The sequence below is a fragment of the Pseudorasbora parva genome, chromosome 17 (genome assembly GCF_024679245.1).
Source record: "Pseudorasbora parva isolate DD20220531a chromosome 17, ASM2467924v1, whole genome shotgun sequence".
NCBI lineage: Eukaryota > Metazoa > Chordata > Actinopteri > Cypriniformes > Gobionidae > Pseudorasbora > Pseudorasbora parva.
In genome coordinates this window covers 9,172,881-9,190,574 of record NC_090188.1, presented here as the reverse complement: position 1 = coordinate 9,190,574, position 17,694 = coordinate 9,172,881, and the positions used below count along the sequence as shown (strand labels likewise).

At 37.4% G+C, this 17,694-nt stretch overlaps 1 long non-coding RNA gene across 1 annotated transcript in view; it reads left to right on the top strand.

The window, feature by feature from the left end:
• LOC137045533 (uncharacterized) overlaps window positions 1-17,694 on the top strand; it is a 65,213-nt gene that overhangs the window by 32,306 nt on the left and 15,213 nt on the right. The window lies entirely within an intron of this gene.

The window sequence follows — 17,694 nt, the reverse complement described above, 5'->3', positions numbered from 1 at the left end:
CCGGCTCCACCACTGATCAGTTCATCAGATCAAATGTAATCCCTGCAAATAACTGCTGATCACAGGATAGAAGCTGGCAGAAGCCTACAGGTTCTCTCAAAGTTATGAGCAAACATTCTTCCAGTAACATTGACAGAACATTTGTTCAAATTTATCTGGTCTTTATTGACGTTCTCAAAAAGTAAGCATAAAAACATTTTGTGAAACGTTTTTCTGAAAAAAATGTGTTTAGTGTGGGGTAAAAATGTACTGTAGTATATCATGGCCATGAATGCACAATTTGTCCTCATCACTTACTAATACATAAGCATTCAGCAAATGTCATTTATGTTACACAATGGATGCTTAAGGCACACAATTGATGCTATTTACACTAAGGGAAAATAGCCAGAGATTGTATTAAAATTATGTTAAAATAGCAGGGTGTCAGTATTTTTCATCATGCCCATATATATATATATATATATATATATATATATATATATATATATATATATATATATATATATATATATATATATATATATATATATATATATATATATATATATATATATATATATATATATATATATATATATATATATATATATATATATATATATATATATATATATATATAATATATATATATATATATACTATATATATATATATATATATATATATATATATATATATATATATATATATATATATATATAAAATTATTATTATTATTATTATTATTATTTTATTTTTATTTATTTTTTCATTAATTTATCTTTATTCTAAACTGCTCTGTCCCTCCTTCTAAAATCAGTCTGATGGTTTCCGGGTTCTATGAAGCCAGTCCCTCAAAAATACGCAATGGGCTCAGATTGGTTAGCTAGTCCATTGTGATTCACTAACCGCCTAGTGCACATTTCTCGGAAATCCCTTTACTGGTAGTCTGACTGCGCATCTATAGTGATCGCTACTGAATGGGACCTTTTTGTATTTTTTGAACGATTATAGCCAAATAATAATTAACTAATTTATTTTATTTTATTTACTTATTTATTTATTGTTGCGGATTGTTTTAATTCTGTAGCACTTTGAGATTTTGTTTAATATAAAGTGCATTACAAATAAAATGTATGATTATTTACTATTAAATATATGTCGCAAGATCTATTAACCCAAAATGAAAATGAAACACTAAACATTGGCTTTACTATAGTAGCCAAATCAAACACAAAACCCTGTTTACCATGCCTGTAGATAAACAATACATAAAAGCTCTAATCAAAGAATAATTAACACTAATTTTACTAAGTTTGCATGTTGAGATTTTAAAAACGTTTGTAATGTTAAGTATTTGTCAGATAACGTTAGGTATGAATGAGCATTTAACAAACTGGTTTGCAGAGCCAAACAGTGTTGTCATTTGTTTACTTCCTTGAACAACAATTAACAATGCAAACTATTACAGGAAAACACATTGACGAAAAAGAAATCATACTTACAGGTTGTGGCCGGTTTTTAAAGTTAGAACTGCTCCATCTTTCAGGACAAGCCGTTGTGCGAATCCTGCATTGAACTCGCGAAGATTGTGGAAGCTTTCCTCTGTAAAATGTGCAGCACAGAGAGCTAAATTTGGGTATTAATTATGAGAGACTGAGTTAAAGATTAATTTTAACTATTGATCCCTAATTTCCCCGTCCCTAGGACGACTGTAAAAAGTGGACCTGGAATCTGGATGAAAATAATAGCGTTTTGTCGGCATTGCGGCAACAACACTCCGTGCCGCCACTCCCATCACGCGGTGCGCATACAGTACCAAGTGCTGTGGGGGGCACCACAAAAAAATTATCTTTCTAATCCCTCTATTTAAAAGCAATCCCCCTCTGCTTTAAACTTTGAGCATTGTAACTTTGCAGATGTTGTTTATGCGCAAACAGCAACATTACACACTTGATAAATTTAGAAAAGTGAAATCGTGTTTTACCACCCCTTTAATGGTCCACCTGAAAACAAAGATGCTGTGATGTCAAACCCCCTCATGGAAGAAAAATGCTGTTGTTGTTTTTACATCTGTGACAATAAGCACTTTACCTGGATCAACTAAGCACTGTATTTTCAAAAGTATGTGAAGTATGTAAAGTTTGTGACAGACTCTGTCAATGTAGGGACAATTTCATGCTCCTAAATATGACGCGGATCAAAACCAACTGTAATTGGTTGCTTTACATGTCAGTCAGACGACCTCTGAGCAGTCCCTGGCCAATGAAAGCTGCTATGCGAGACTAATATATAAATAGTCTGCCTGTCATGGCTCCATGAATTTTAGATGTTTTAAGAGAACAATGAACATTTCCATCATGTTTGCAAAATGGTTCATTTTTAACATTCAGAAATGGCATTGGTGTTAACATTGGGAATGTTAGGAAAACATTCTAAGAACATATTTTTGTTACCTGGGCAGTTACCATGAAGTATTCGTCGATTTTTTTTTTTAATGAATATAGCCGTGGAAGAAAGACACCTGTCCCCTCCTCCATTACCAGACCCTCCTGCAATCTGACACAGTGAGCTAACCTGAGCAAGAATGTCACCCTGCGCGCCCCGAGGTCAGCACAGGGCATGTCTCAGTGACACACCTCTTCAGCGCGGCCTTGTTCCTCCAGCCCTGTGACGGCATGAGTGACACTGACTCACCTGCACCTCTGACCTCCCCTAAAATATACAGTGGGGTTCGAAAACAAAAAAGTTATATATATATGTATAAAATAAAACAAAGGCTCACTATGTAAAATTAAAAAGCTTTATTTAAGATTCAACACCATTATACAGTTCTGACTTTGATCATGTGACTCTTTGTATAGACAATGTAAGATGCTCTTGCTTCCATTGAAGCTAAAGATGTGCTTTGGAACGTCTCAATTCATGCTGGAGAACATCATTATCATTTTACATACATTTGGGAAGCTTATGCAGCTCAAGTTCTTCTGTCATATCAAGACATTTTGAAATGGGGTTTAATTCAGTTCAACGTTGGACGAATGCAATATAGAAGCATTTTTACCAGTGGCCTCTGGCTTTAGATCCTACTGTTTTGTAATTCTGTGGTGTAGTAAAGTGCTGTAATGTAATGTTCTCCTTCACAATAACTTACAGCACTTTCATATGCAGACAATAGAACATGTTATGGATATCCACAGTATGCGACCAACAAAGCTGCCAAAGGAAACAAATGCAATCTCAAGACTAACCGGTCTCAGACTATCTCAGCGCTGTATGGATGACAGGTCCTTGAGAAAGAGGGTGATTTGTGAATGTTAAGGGAAGGGTTACGCTACAGCGACCCTGTAGGAGGCCCAAAGTAGCTCTGCAGCCTTTGCATGCCTAAAGATGTAGAGGACGAGATCCACAACCTCATTGCATGGCCCAAGACGTGACATTTCCAGGTGGTCACTGCTTACATTGACCTGAAATCAAGGACTTTTCATTGTGCTAAAAAAAAAAAAAAAGCTTATAGCAAAACCAAAACCAGCATTTTACTTATCTCCAGCTAATCTGACATATCTTCAGCACAATTCAGAATCTTTTTTTCTGAACATTTTTGGATTTAAGTTTGATATATGAAGTTATTAATGTGATGTGCACCAATCAAGCAGCATTTTGCCTATTCTTTTATAATTATACATGTCACATTATTGTTCTAATATTAACTGAGATATTACATGGACTAATTGTACTTAGGACAACACACTGCAGGACCATTTAAAGTTGTTACGAAGTGAAAGCAAGATATTTTCTTCTATATTGTGACACATCTGAGGTAATAGATTATCAAAAAGAAGATATTTGTAATTAATCAGAAATTCAGAAAATAAAAAAATGTAGGCCGAGAACTTGTAGTCAAAGGGCGGTGTTTAAGTGGACTAAATGATTGAGAAGTCCAGCATGCATCACCAGAGAAGTCTGTCATTTTCCCCTGAAGATTGAATGATGACTTTGAGTAAACATTACAGGGTCAGTAAAAATGTCAAAAAAAAAAAATATAATAAACAAAAGTGTACTATCAAAATAAAATGTTACTGATCATGCTTTAAACTAAAATGCACTAAACTTCAAAGATTTAAAATAAAATATATATATAAAATAAAAAACTTAAATTTAAAAAATAAATGTAAATAAAATAATATAATATAATCTTTCTCTCTCTCTCTCTCTCTCTCTCTCTCTCTCTCTCTCGTATATATATATATATACGATATATATATATATATATATATATATATATATATATATATATATATATATATATATATATATATATATATATATATAAAAATATACAGGTCCTTCTAAAAAAATTTGCATATTGTGATAAAGTTTATTATTTTCCTATTGGATATTTATTATTCTCTATGGGGTTCAGGTCAGGAGAGTTGGCAGGCCAATTGAGCACAGTAACACAATGGTCAGTTAACCATTTACCAGTGGTTTTGGCACTGTGAGCAGGTGCCAGGTCGTGCTGAAAAACGAAATCTTCATCTCCATAAAGCTTTTCAGCAGATGGAAGCATGAAGTGCTCCAAAACTCCTGATAGCTAGCTGCATTGACCCTGCCCTTGATAAAACAGTGGACCAACACCAGCAGCTGACATGGCACTCCAGACCATCACTGACTGTGGGTACTTGACACTGGACTTCAGGCATTTTGGCATTTCCTTCTCCCCAGTCTTCCTCCAGACTCTGGCACCTTGATTTCCGAATGACATGCAAAATTTGCTTTCATCCGAAAAAAGTACTTTGGACCATTGAGCAACAGTCCAGTGCTGCTTCTCTGTAGCCCAAAGTGGCTTGACCTAGGGAATGCGGCACCTGTAGCCCATTTCCTGCACACACCTGTGCACGGTGGCTCTGGATGTTTCTACTCCAGACTCAGTCCACTGCTTCCGCAGGTCCCCCAAGGTCTGAAATCGGTCCTTCTCCACAATCTTCCTCAGGGTCTGGTCACCTCTTCTCGTTGTGCAGCGTTTTTTGCCACACTTTTTCCTTCCCACAGACTTCCCGCTGACGTGTCTTAATACAGCACTCTGGGAACAGCCTATTCGTTCAGAAATTTCTTTCTGTGTCTTACCCTCTCGCTTGAGAGTGTCAACGATGGCCTTCTGGACAGCAGTCAGGTCGCATGATTGCGGTTTTGAGTAATGAACCAGGCTGGGAGTTTTTAAAAGCCTCAGGAATCTTTTGCAGGTGTTTAGAGTTAATTAGTTGATTCAGATGATTAGGTTAATAGTTCGTTTAGAGAACCTTTTCATGATATGCTAATTTTTTGAGACAGGAATTTTGGGTTTTCATGATGTTTTGGGTTTTCTCTGTATGCCAAAATCATCAGTATTAAAACAATAAAAGACCTGAAATATTTCAGTTGGTGTGCAATGAATCTAAAATATATGAAAGTTTAATTTTTATCATTACATTATGGAAAATAATGAACTTTATCACAATATGCTAATTTTTTGAGAAGGACCTGTATATATATATAATATTCATTTAACCCAATTATGATCATTTTAATTGAAAATTACGTGTAATTAATAGGAAAAAGATGTGTGTATTATGATCTGTGCAGGCTTTCCCCTTTTCCCCACTGAAGCATTTGCTTGACATCAGAGATGAGAAAATGTACAGAGAGAGCAAAATACTGGATTAATAGGTTTGGGTTAAGATCTGATCTGATCACCCAGCCCAAACATCTGGTTTGCATCAGGTTTATTGATTCGTTTTGTGTGTTCCTCCTTTTCTGAAATGCCAAAGGCAGATATACGGATTCTGGAAATGGTGTTCCCACTAAAAACAGCATTCTGGTGGGACAGATGTTAAAATGGTTTTAGAAGAGCCTGTGTATGACTAAGTTAACCCAATGCGGAAAAAGGAAGATCTTTAAATAATCTTGTGACCATACAGCAGCTTTTGAGACTAAAACATCAATCCACCACAACAATGGAGAAAAACAAATACCAGTGCAGCCAAGCAAGAACATCTGACCTTTTGTATAAAGAAGTCACATTATCAAAAAAAATGATATGTGGTGTGAGACTTTTGGATCTTCTCTGAGGCTTTCTACCATAGCTTCACTATTTCTACTGGTCTCTGTGGTGGTTTACTATGAGGTACTATGTGGTTTAACCTCAAAACCCATTATGTCCTCAGTAGATTTTCCTCATGTTCCCCATGAGTTTTCCCTCTCTTCGTTCTCTCTCAGGAGATGTAGAGCGGCACTCGTCCGAGTCACCACAGTTATCTTCAGCACAGCTCAAAGCTCAAATCCTCACCACACTATAATTACAGTCTGGCTAGCGTTTCAAGGGACGTGCTCACTTGAAAGCTTTTCTGTTCTTTTTGAAATGATATACGGCCTGTCCTGCGACCCTCAGAACGTTGAGGGAGATGAAAGGTCTCGGCCAAGAATGAGACTCTGTCAGAGAGGAGTTCTGACCACAGAAGACCAGTGATATCACCCTGATCCTGACCACTGTGTGCAGGAGAGAGAACTTATAGTGGATCCGTCTTAGCACTACATTTTGATCATTTAGTTTTACTTTTTGGACATTTTCTTGGGGAGGCCATAGTTAGTTTGTGGTTGTACTTCCTCCAACAATGTACCATTTCATTATGTTTTTTTGGGAAGAGCTGCAGTGTGCCATTTTGAATTGATCATGATTTGCTGTATATACTGTTGTGTCTGAGACCACTAGTGAAAATTATTCTATTTTGCACTATTTTCTGAATTTAATACAAATTTCAAGCAAGTTATAGTATCACCAAAGTTTATATGAATGTAAGAAATGTGTAGTATTTGGTTGCTGCGTGGTTATTCTTAAGACATAGGACCCTATCATACACCCGGCGCAATGCGGTGCCAGGCACGACACAAGAGATTTTTGCTATATCAGCCTGACGCAGTTATCATTTTCACGGCCAGCGCCACGTTGTTTAAATAGCAAATGCACTCGCGCCCATCTGTTCGCTGGTCTGCAAACGAGGTGTGTTCGCATTGTTGGCGTGTTGCTATTTTGAGACAACTGAAAACGACTGTGCCATTGATCAACAAAAACCTGGTATAAAGTTAATAGTGCAGTATTTTTTGTGTTATTTAAAGAACGCATTCTTTTTTTGCGCCTATATGTGCAACTGGCTTTTAAAGAGAATGGGAGATGAGACTCTAATAGGTTTATTGTGCGTTATGCCCAAAACACATCCATGACTCATTAAGAGACTAGGGACAACCCTTTGGAACTACACTGTAAAAAGCCACAGCCTGAAATTTAAGTACAGTCGACTTGGATATTTAAGTTATTTCAACTTAGATTATGTTAAACTGACTTTAAAAAAAAATGAGTTGAATCTTGTATAACTTATAAAAAATAGTTTAACGTTTCTTAACTCATTTTGATGAGTAAAAATAGAGTAAAAACACGTGCTGTCATAACTTATTGAACATATAATTTTTTACAGTGTATGCGCCCGGTGCGGCGACCCTTTTTTCCATCATTAAATTAGCAAAAGTGGATTCAGACATGCCCTTAGTGTGTGCACTAAAGACTACAGCCAGCAGAGGGAGCTATTTCCTCATGTTTTCAACCCGCACATGGGGGATGAGGTTGCGGTCACAGCTCAGCTCGGCTCAAGCATTCATAGAAACAGTGCGGCCGGCGGAGCAAAGGGAGTATTTTATCTTCTCAAGTTAATTCCTATGAAAGTTAATCTTCCAAAGGCATGAACTGAAAACGAGCCAGACTGAACAATCGCTGAGAACTACTGCCGCGAGCGTGGACGCGTTTACCTCTCAGCTCATCACGATGCGTGTTATCTGACTCTTGCTGCGTTTGTGCTGAAACTTCCTCAGCGGCTAAATCACAATATATTGAACAGACATGTTCAGTTTTTAATTGTAGTGTCTGTTCTCTAACTGAACTGATTTTATGAAGATGAATGCTGTGTTGGGAAAGTAAAAGTGTTTCAGTAGCGGTGGCTTTAGGAGTGGCCTCACAGGGCAGCGAAGCATTCTGGGAATTGTAGTCTTTCATCCCCATGAGACAAAAACACATTTTCTGTCTTTTCTCTGTCTAGAAAGCACCAAATTCAAAAATAATTTCACATTTCTACTACATTAATGACCCAGTTTAAATACAGATTCATCTTCCCAGGGCTGAAGTACCCCTTTAATATTACTCGGGACTTAAATGTATTGTTACAATGTAACACAGACACCTTTAAATAAAGTGTAACCAAATGTAGGGCTGTCAATCGAATACATTTTTTAATCTAATGAATTACAAATTAATCAATTTTGGCTGAGAAATTACCCCCAAATGATAATTTAAAGTCATTATAGTGTTAAATGAGAAAAGCATCAAATATACATTGACAAAATTTACTTTAGAAAGAAATATTAACTAATATAACATAACTAATTGATTGTTTAATTGACAGCCCTAATTTAAATTAGAAAATTAGATGTAAATTAGAAATGTTACCTTGACAACATTAAAATAATACGTTTAATTTGAAATAATAAAATGATTAATTGAAAAAGTTAACAAAAATATACAAATTAATTTGAAATATTAATAAAACTAGTATATAAAACTAGTATATAAAATATAGTTTGATATCTAAATATTTAATAATTTTTTATAAAAAGTAAAATATATTGTTATTATAGTATATTTTATATAAATATTAATAGAAACATATTAAATAACTTTTTTAAATTATAAAACATTTCCTGTTTTTCTTTTCTTTTTAGGTTTAACCCTAAATTTCCAATGTGCTATCAGAATTTAACATTCTACATTACTTTATGGATAGGTGAGGAGTATTTGGATTAAAAAGGAAAACCATAGCAGGCCATAATTCATTAATATGCCTCAGATAACCACAAGTTTAAAATGTGTTGCAAAAAGTTATGCAGAACATTTAAGCACTAAAAAAGCAGCAGAGTTATGCAGGTATTTGATGGTCTGGCAGCGTCTTATAGGAACGCACCATGTAAGATTATATCCGAGTGAATCAGCCAATGAGACGCTGAGCTTGCACGGCTGAAAAGTGTCCATTGGAAATGAGTAGAACATTTAGCTCCGCCCCTGTGCTTTGAAGGTTCTCATGTCTCTCATGCCACACATTGAAGACAAGTCCTTGAGTGAGGTGTGAATAACTGTAGAGATGAAGAGATGGGAAACGGATGTTCAGTCCTACAGTGTCATCTCTACATGACACCAAACCTTGACCAAAAGAAATGTCTTCAGAAACTAAGAAAACAGTTTGTCTCCTTTCACTTGCACAGCTTCTTATGAATATTGTTACTGACTGTTCGTCATGTTGCTTAGCTTTCTGCATATTTGAAATTTACCTTTTGGGTTTAAGTGACAACTTTGTGTCTTGTATGAGAACATAAGTGCATATGACTACTGTCCATGTCACTATGTTGAATTAAGCACAACAAAAATGGCAAAATTAGAACTTATTTTACCCAGTTTCTGTTCAATCCCTTACTCATAATGAGTCATAATTAGTGCTCTTGCCCTGTAGTTTGACTTTAACCTAAAAAAAATCTGTTCCTAATTAAATCATGGTTTTGCAAAAAAATGCTTGCATTTTTTGTTTTACAGCCCATAGAAAGCCCATTATGCTTAATTTCTGCAAAAGTGCATGATGATGAGTGCTTTGATGGGAATAGTCCAAATGCAAACACAGAGCAAAGATAGAGAACTTGGCTCCCGAAATTAAATACCACATCCTGAATCTAAAAATATTGAAGCATTTATAGCACCTATGCTCTGTTACATGCTATATGTCATATTAATCCAAATGAATTAGTTTTCAGTGTTTTGTACAGTGTGATTTCTTTACTTCCTTGTCATTCTGAAGGCAATGAAAGTCCATTAGATGAATTTGGCGGACTTATTTACAGATGAGTAATAGCAGACCAGCACAGGAAAATATGTATCATAAGTAATGTGGCAGATGTACAACAATGATTTCTAGATGTGCCAAACAGACAAAACCGGTGTGTTTATCACTTAGAGAAAGGCAAATACATATATCTTGCTTTACTTAAAGGCCCACTGAAGTGCCTTGAAACGTGCCGCATTATTCAATGTGTTGACGTGATTTCCCCTGAAACAGCTCTAGCTGTTAGCAGCTCCTCCCCTTTTTTGAAACGGCCAATAGCGTTTTGTTAATATACAGTTTGACTAGAGCGCCTTCCTGACTGTTTGGTAAAGCCAGACTAGCCAGTTTCCTCTAACCGTTTATCATCATAATCTCCTCCATATCGCTTTGAAATGCAGCATTCTGTGCAGAATTCAAATGGGTCCGATATGTTTGTTGTCTGTGCCGACTCGCGCATATAATCCGTGCTGCGCTCTCGTGTCTGAAGTCTAACTTTAGACCAGAGCCGTTGGGGTGTGTGCGCTGCTATGGTGCGTGAAACTAACGTGAAAACTCCATTCGCCTCAAATGAAATCATATTTACACTGAATCTTTTCCTATCGAATATATAGTGTGCTATGTGCCTTTCACCATGTAGAAATTAGTAAATGTGTGTTAACAAGTGACCGATTTCAGCCGCAGCTTCAGCAGTGTAGGGGGCGGGCTTTAAATTCTAGAGAGCCTTTTGATTGGACAGAAGATTTGACGAGAAAGTGAAGTCTGCGATGATGTCATCAAAATCTGAGATTTGTTTTAACGGAAGTGGGAGACTGTACATTTTGAATGCTTATATCTCCTAAATGCAAATTTTGTCATAGTTTTGGAACATAACAGTTCATTCATAACTTTAAAGGGGGGGGGGGGGGGGGGGGTGAAATGCTGTTTCATGCATACTGAGCTTTTTACACTGTTAAAGACTTGGATTCCCATACTAAACATAGACAAAGTTTCAAAAACTAATGTTGGACGTTTGATGGAGTATATCTGTGTTAAAAATATGCCTTCCGGTGTCTCACAAGTTTCGGCGAGTTTTTTTCAGTATGGCTCGACTTGACGTTAATAAGAGTGGAAGGTCCTTGTATGGGCCGTACGGGCTCTTCTCCCGGTAGGGTGCGCGCACGCGTGACTAGAGCGAGAGAGGAAATGCACGGCCATAAACACTCGCTCAGGTGCAGATCCAGTCGATCCAGGTGCCGCGCTCCACTTTATTCCTATAAAAGACGTCGAGCGACTTCAACGCTTCAGCACAGCATTCCGGGATGGCAGCGCTGCATTTGAACCGATTTGAACGCAGAAATGACGGGAAGCTTCACAACATCGCTTCAGTCGCGTCGCAAAAGTGGATCTCCACCGTTCACTGCTGTCACAGGACTTCACCAAATCATACCAAAGAAGTGTGTTTTTGACGGAGCGGTCCCAGCGATAAAGGTTCAGTCCTGCTTTGGAAGCAGCCGGTGAGTAAAACTGCTTCAAATGTCTGTGCTGTTGGCTATCGTCACGTGAGTAAACATCAGTAAACGACACGATCGCGTGCTTCGTCATTCAAATGCGTTTACGGACTCTATTGTTGTTCTATGTATAACGTTACACTAGTCTGACGTGCAAAACCGTTTTGCTTGCCATGCTAAGGTTAAGTCGCATATAGTCCATAAACCGAATCATGTCCTCATAAACTGCGAGTAAACACACACAAATGTTGACAGTACATACCACAGAGACGGACGTCCTGCTGTTGCTGTTTCTCCTGTTCAATTTATTTCAGCCTCAGAATGATTCTGGATCATAAATCTATTAGCTGAACTCGATATCCATGGGTTTCTCCACGCTTGAGGACGTCACCCCTTTTTCGACGAGCTCGTCATTCTTTAGCTCCGCCCACACGATACGCCTCCAGGCGCTCGTTTTTTTCCGGAAAGACTCGGTACAGCCCATATTTCTTTTATAAATATAATAAAACTAAAGACTTTTCGGAGATATGAAGGATGCAATACTACTCTATAGGTACTCAAGATTGACATGAGATTGACTGAAACTGAGTGCCCCCCCCCCCCCCTTTAAGGCTAACACAGTCATACTAAAAGCTAAAAAAACTTAAATTTTGATTTCAGTGGACCTTTAAAGGGATAGTTTACCCAAAATACAGTCATTAATTACTCACCCTCATGTCGTTCCAAACAAGCAAGACTTGTTATTTTCGGAACACAAATAAAGATCTTTTTTAATGAAATCTAAGAGCTTTCTTTCCCTCCTTTGACAGCTAAGCAAATACCGCTTTGACACTTCAAAAAGTTCTTAAAGGGATCGTAAAACTAATCCATATGAATTAAAGCCCTGCATTTATGCCCGAGCCCGACGGGCCCCGACTTTTTTACGCCCCTCGGGCCGGGCTTCGGGCCAATTTTCATGTCATACCTAAAACGCGGGCCGGGCTTCGGGCCTTTTTATAGGCTTCTCCTTCGTTTTATATTTATTTTATCAATTAAAAGGAACAATGAGTTCTGCGCTGGTGGAAACAACACGAGACCATAATAGCTAACGCAACTGTCAAGATGGCTCGCACAGTGTTCAGAGCATAGGTTCAGAGTCCGCGCCAGCAGCAGCGCGCGTTTCTTCAGCGCGGAGACACACTGCAAGCGTGGTGTGAGCATGGCGTTTCTGTTGCGTGTCATCCGCGGGGCGTCTGCTGCTATTAATGTACAGGGAAGCCCTATACTTCATGTTAAATATAAATATATTGCCTATTGATACAGCAAAGACAACTTCGGCAGTAGCCGGCCCATGCCATATCCATGGTATTGACGGCAAAAGGCTACAGAATAATTCGTTCTGTATTGACTGGTTTAATATTTCAAAATCGATAATTAGGCTATGTTGTCTTTTATTATTACAATTAGGCCTATCTGCATTTATGTTAACCTACAGACTTTCAAACATTATGTAATTATGTGTCACAATGTTTTATGGGCTATATGTTGTAGTCAGATAGATATGATGGTGCTGCAACACGCATCGCCGCAAATGACTAATGCAAGCCAACGCAAATGGCCGTAAATGAAACTTAAAATAAGTCTAAGTTAGTCAAAAACACCATCATCTTCAATAAAAATGAATGAGATGAATGAGATCATTATCTTACCAGTGCGTCGCGCTCTCTTATGTGGTATTTGAATCTGAAATAAGCTGCTGAATAAAATGCATCTTAATCTTTTGCTTCCGTTGCTGTAAACTCCGTTAAATGAGCATATACCCCGGGAATTGAAGATCGGATTTATATTCATTTGCGTAGGTGTAAGGTAGGCTATAAGACAACCTGCATGTGCTTTTTTTATTTTATTTGTTTAGCTCCGTTTGCGAGAGCCGCGAGCAGAATCAGCCTGCCTCAGCTCGTCAAAAATGCCTTTTAGGCTACTGGTGGTAATAGTTGGCGAAATTAACTAACATTGTGATGCTTGAAGTGTTTTATGGATTTTATTATAGGCAAGACAAGTCAAGAGTTGATTTGAGAGACTAAATTAATTAAATATGCGGTTAACTCACTGTCGGCCGCTGGCCGCTTTTGGTCGTCTTAAAAAAATTAAAACTTTAATTTAACAAACAAAAAAATGCTCTAAACATTTTTCTTAATTAACTTACTAAAGAAACGAAACGAAAAATAACTACTTTGACATTAAAAACAAAACAGAACTATTTTAATGGCTGCAACAATGTAAAAAAAAAAAAAAAAAAAAAAAAAAACGGGCTCCAGTCGGACTCGGGCCGAGAATTTTGATAAGCTGTCGGACACGGGCCGGGCTAGGGCCTCAGCGTCTCGGGCCCGGGCCGGGCTAGGGCCTAGATTTGAGGCCCGTGCAGGGCTCTAATATGAATTGAGCAGTTTAGTCCAAACTTTTCTGAAGAGACACAATCGCTTATGATGAACAGATTGAATTTAGGCTTTTATTCACATATGAACATTCATCAACGCACACATCAGTTATGGTAAACGGAAACACAAGCATGTTCGCTTGATGTGTGAGAACCAATGAGGTTCATTCTCGTGTTACGCATCACATTTGAGCTTCCGCAAGAAGAACCAATGAGGTTTGTTCTCATGCATCAAGCAGGTTTAGTTATGTTCGCTGATAAATTTGCCCCCAAATTATGCAGCTTTAATTGATATTAACATAAAGACTTTTTGTTCTATAAGATTTTTAGCATTTAAAAACAAAGCGTATTGCATGCACTGTAAAAAAATGATTGTGATTTTAATGGTAAAAGACTGTAAAAATGCTACGGTTAAAAAAACAATTAACTGGTTAACTGTACTGTACTGTACTGTACAGTTTCCGTACTGTGCGGTGAATAGCTGTTATAGACTGAACCTTACATTTAATGTAATTTTACAGTAAAATACTGTTATAAAATAACAGCTTTTGGAAGTGAAAAAGAACAAGAGAAATAAGTTGTTGTGGGATTTTCTGTAAAAAACTGTAAATTGACATTCCCAGAACTCTGCATGAGACTTTACATTGGAATGTATGTCTTTTTCATTGAAATAATTCTTTCTTCTTAGTTTTTTTCTAATCAGTTGTGTACATTAGGGTTTTATGTTACATTTAATGTTGTTAAATTAATGTTTAATGCATTTTTAAAATTCCATGAGTGTTACCATGATGGTGTTTAGTGCGTATGTGACACCGTGCACCTTCTATATACTATTATTGTCCTCTTAAAAGCTGCTTGAGATGAGCTTTTAATTCATCATGTGACTCATCACCAAACAGTGGTGATGAGTCACATGATGAATTAAAAGCTCATTGTTTGGTGGTTGTCAGTATATTAAAGTTACATAACAGATATTAGTATTTTATTAGGTTGGTAATTTAACATTATTTCGGTAGTTTACTGTAAATTTAACTTAAATCTGTAAATCCTAAAATGTTGCTACCATATTTTGTTACAGTAAAGTCTCCGGCAACCACAACTGCCAGTTTTTACCTTAATTTTTATGGAGATTTTTTACTTTTTTTTCTTCTTTTTTTCTTTTTTTACAGTGTACAGCTTCAAATAGGCAGATAAATCAAGCATTAAAAAAAAAAAAATCCTGTAAAAGAGAAGCTAAAATATCAGCATGTGAAGTGTAGTCTGGTAATGCGCTGGCCAGAGGGACACAGTGACGTGCTTTCACTGCTCTGTGGATGCGTGTAAACATGAATGGCATAAAAGTGGGCCCGCGTCTATCTTTAGGGCATGTTCAGCTGCAGGCATAATACTCCCAGATGCCTGGGAACTATCAATTACACAGTTCTAGCACTCCAAAAGGGCTGTTCTATCCCCCTCGGAAAAGGATGTTAGTGTTGTCTGTCCACCTTCTGGACAAGTGTTTCCCGTTGAACCTCTGGGCACACTGCCATTTAATGGAAAGCAAAATAAGTCATTCCCTATAGATACTGGGAGTTATATATGGACCAGAAGTGTATTTAAAAAGCCTTTCACAATCACCTTGTGTACAGAAAGTCTATCATGCTAGTTCTAGTTGATAAGAATATAAAGCCAAATCCATTCGTTGAGACAGAAATCTTTTGTAACATCTTTCACATTTAATCAATGTAATGCTTACTTACTGAATACAAGTAGGGTACAATGTGGTAGGCATTTTTTTTCTTGATCATAGATGGGACAAATCACATCTCAACGCGTTTATTTATTGGGTATGCTCTTCTTAATTTTGTCATTTCATCACAATATTTAAATAAGTAAAAAAAATATATATTCAGTCAGAACAGGTTTAAGGTTAGTAGATCTAATTTTGTTTTGCTGAAACGTAAGGATTGTGACATTTTTATTAAGTTAATTATCAGGGTTTTTTTTAGTGTACATTTTTTAATATGGGATTTGTGGATACAATCTTGTTTTTAATTTTGTAAAGTACTTCTGCACACTGTGTGCCTACTTTTTAGGCAAATCAACAAACGTGTAGTCTTTGCACTTTATTAAACTGAGTCCGAGTAGAAGAAAGTACTTTAACAGAAAAAATTACACCCTTCAACTTTAACTCAATAAAAAAGATATAACGACAGTACTAAGTACTGAGAGGCACCATCATTCAGATTACTGTCATCTAACTGTCTGCTGAGGGTAATAATGTGTACGCTTACAGTGCACACTGCTTATTTCAGTCTCACCCTATTGCCAGCACTGGACCCTCTCTCTAGGCGCCTCCTTCTCCCCTTCACTGGTCTCCATCCTCCTCCCTCGGCTCCTCAATTCAGACTGCTGCCCCAGTATGGCTGTTAAAATCATCAGGTCGGCTTGTTGGTGGGAGAATGAATCACATCGTAATAACAGACGTCAGCAAGTTTGAGGGGGAGGTCTGAGCTACCTGCCATAAATCACCTGCCCACCGGCCGCTTCAAGTGTCCAGTTTGGTGTGGACAGCAACATGTAATCTGCACTTCTTAAGTGCTGTATTGAATGCCGTATAATTTAGTGTGAGAAATTCTGAGAGACTTCCTGTTTGTCCTTTTTTCAGAACAAACCTGTTCAGTTTTTCCTCAGCCATAGAACTGTAGTTATTAATAGCAGAAACTCAAAGTTCAAAAGGTCTGCACATTGGCAGAATCAGACTTTTTACACTCTAGAAACTTGTTAATTGAAATGGCTGGTCATTACCATTGTTTAATGTGCAGTGCAACTAGATTGAAATATCTGAAATCATTGACCACTGAAGTTATGAAAATATGAAAAGTAATAATCACAGTGGCATACGTCTTTAGACCATAGCAAATTTAATTGAATGGACATGAATTATAAAATTATTAAACAATTATTAAAAGTTTGTATTTAGCAAAAGCAGATAACTCCAAAAATTGTTTCATGTTCACATTCCATGTTTCAGTGTTAACCAAAACCATTCAAGTGCTTTAACAACTTTTTACATGCATAACACGGAGCTTTTTAGTCTGACAAGCCAGACCCACATCAAGATGTTTGGTCTGGAAACTCACCATAGACAGGGCTCAATCTGAGGGGCGGGATAAACGGTTGTCTTTCAAACTCCCTCTGCACGGCATGCACACAATTGGATATCGCTACAACCAACCAGAGCTAGTTGAAAGATTAAACTTTTGCCGTATCCGGTCGGCAAAACGCCGAACACATCTTCTCTTTTTAAGAATGACTTCAGTGCCGTTCTTTGTTCTTTTCTCAGAGAAAAGCTTAACTCCAAGTCTTCCAGAGTCACGGTCAAAGCTGATTCGAAAGACCGCCATTCACCAGCTTCGGTTTACTAGTAGCACGCAAGCGCAACTCTGCCATCATTGTTACGCCTCGCCCACCGACTCTTTACACGATGTGATTGGTGCGACCAGAGTTTGGCGTTTACAGCTCAGAAGGGTATTGAGAGTTGCTAGATGACACTCGCGACAGATTAGATTTGCTGCCGCTAGGGTGCGTCTAGATTTCTAGGCTAGGAGCTTTTCCCTCACCACGTTAAAACATGCTGCTTTAGGAACTTTCTGTGAAAAAGTGATTGTATTTTCCTTTTAAGATCCAAAGAAGAACAGGTTTTCGAAATAATCCATTCTCGATCACTTTGTCAGCTTAGACAAAACTCCTTTAGAAAAAACTCCTCTCAGCTAGTGTGTCTTTTCAAAGTAACTAGCAGCCTTGTCACCTGACCTGAAAACTGCACGCTGATTCGATAAACTGACTTATGGAGTTGTGTTCACAAACAAGAGTGCTTGTC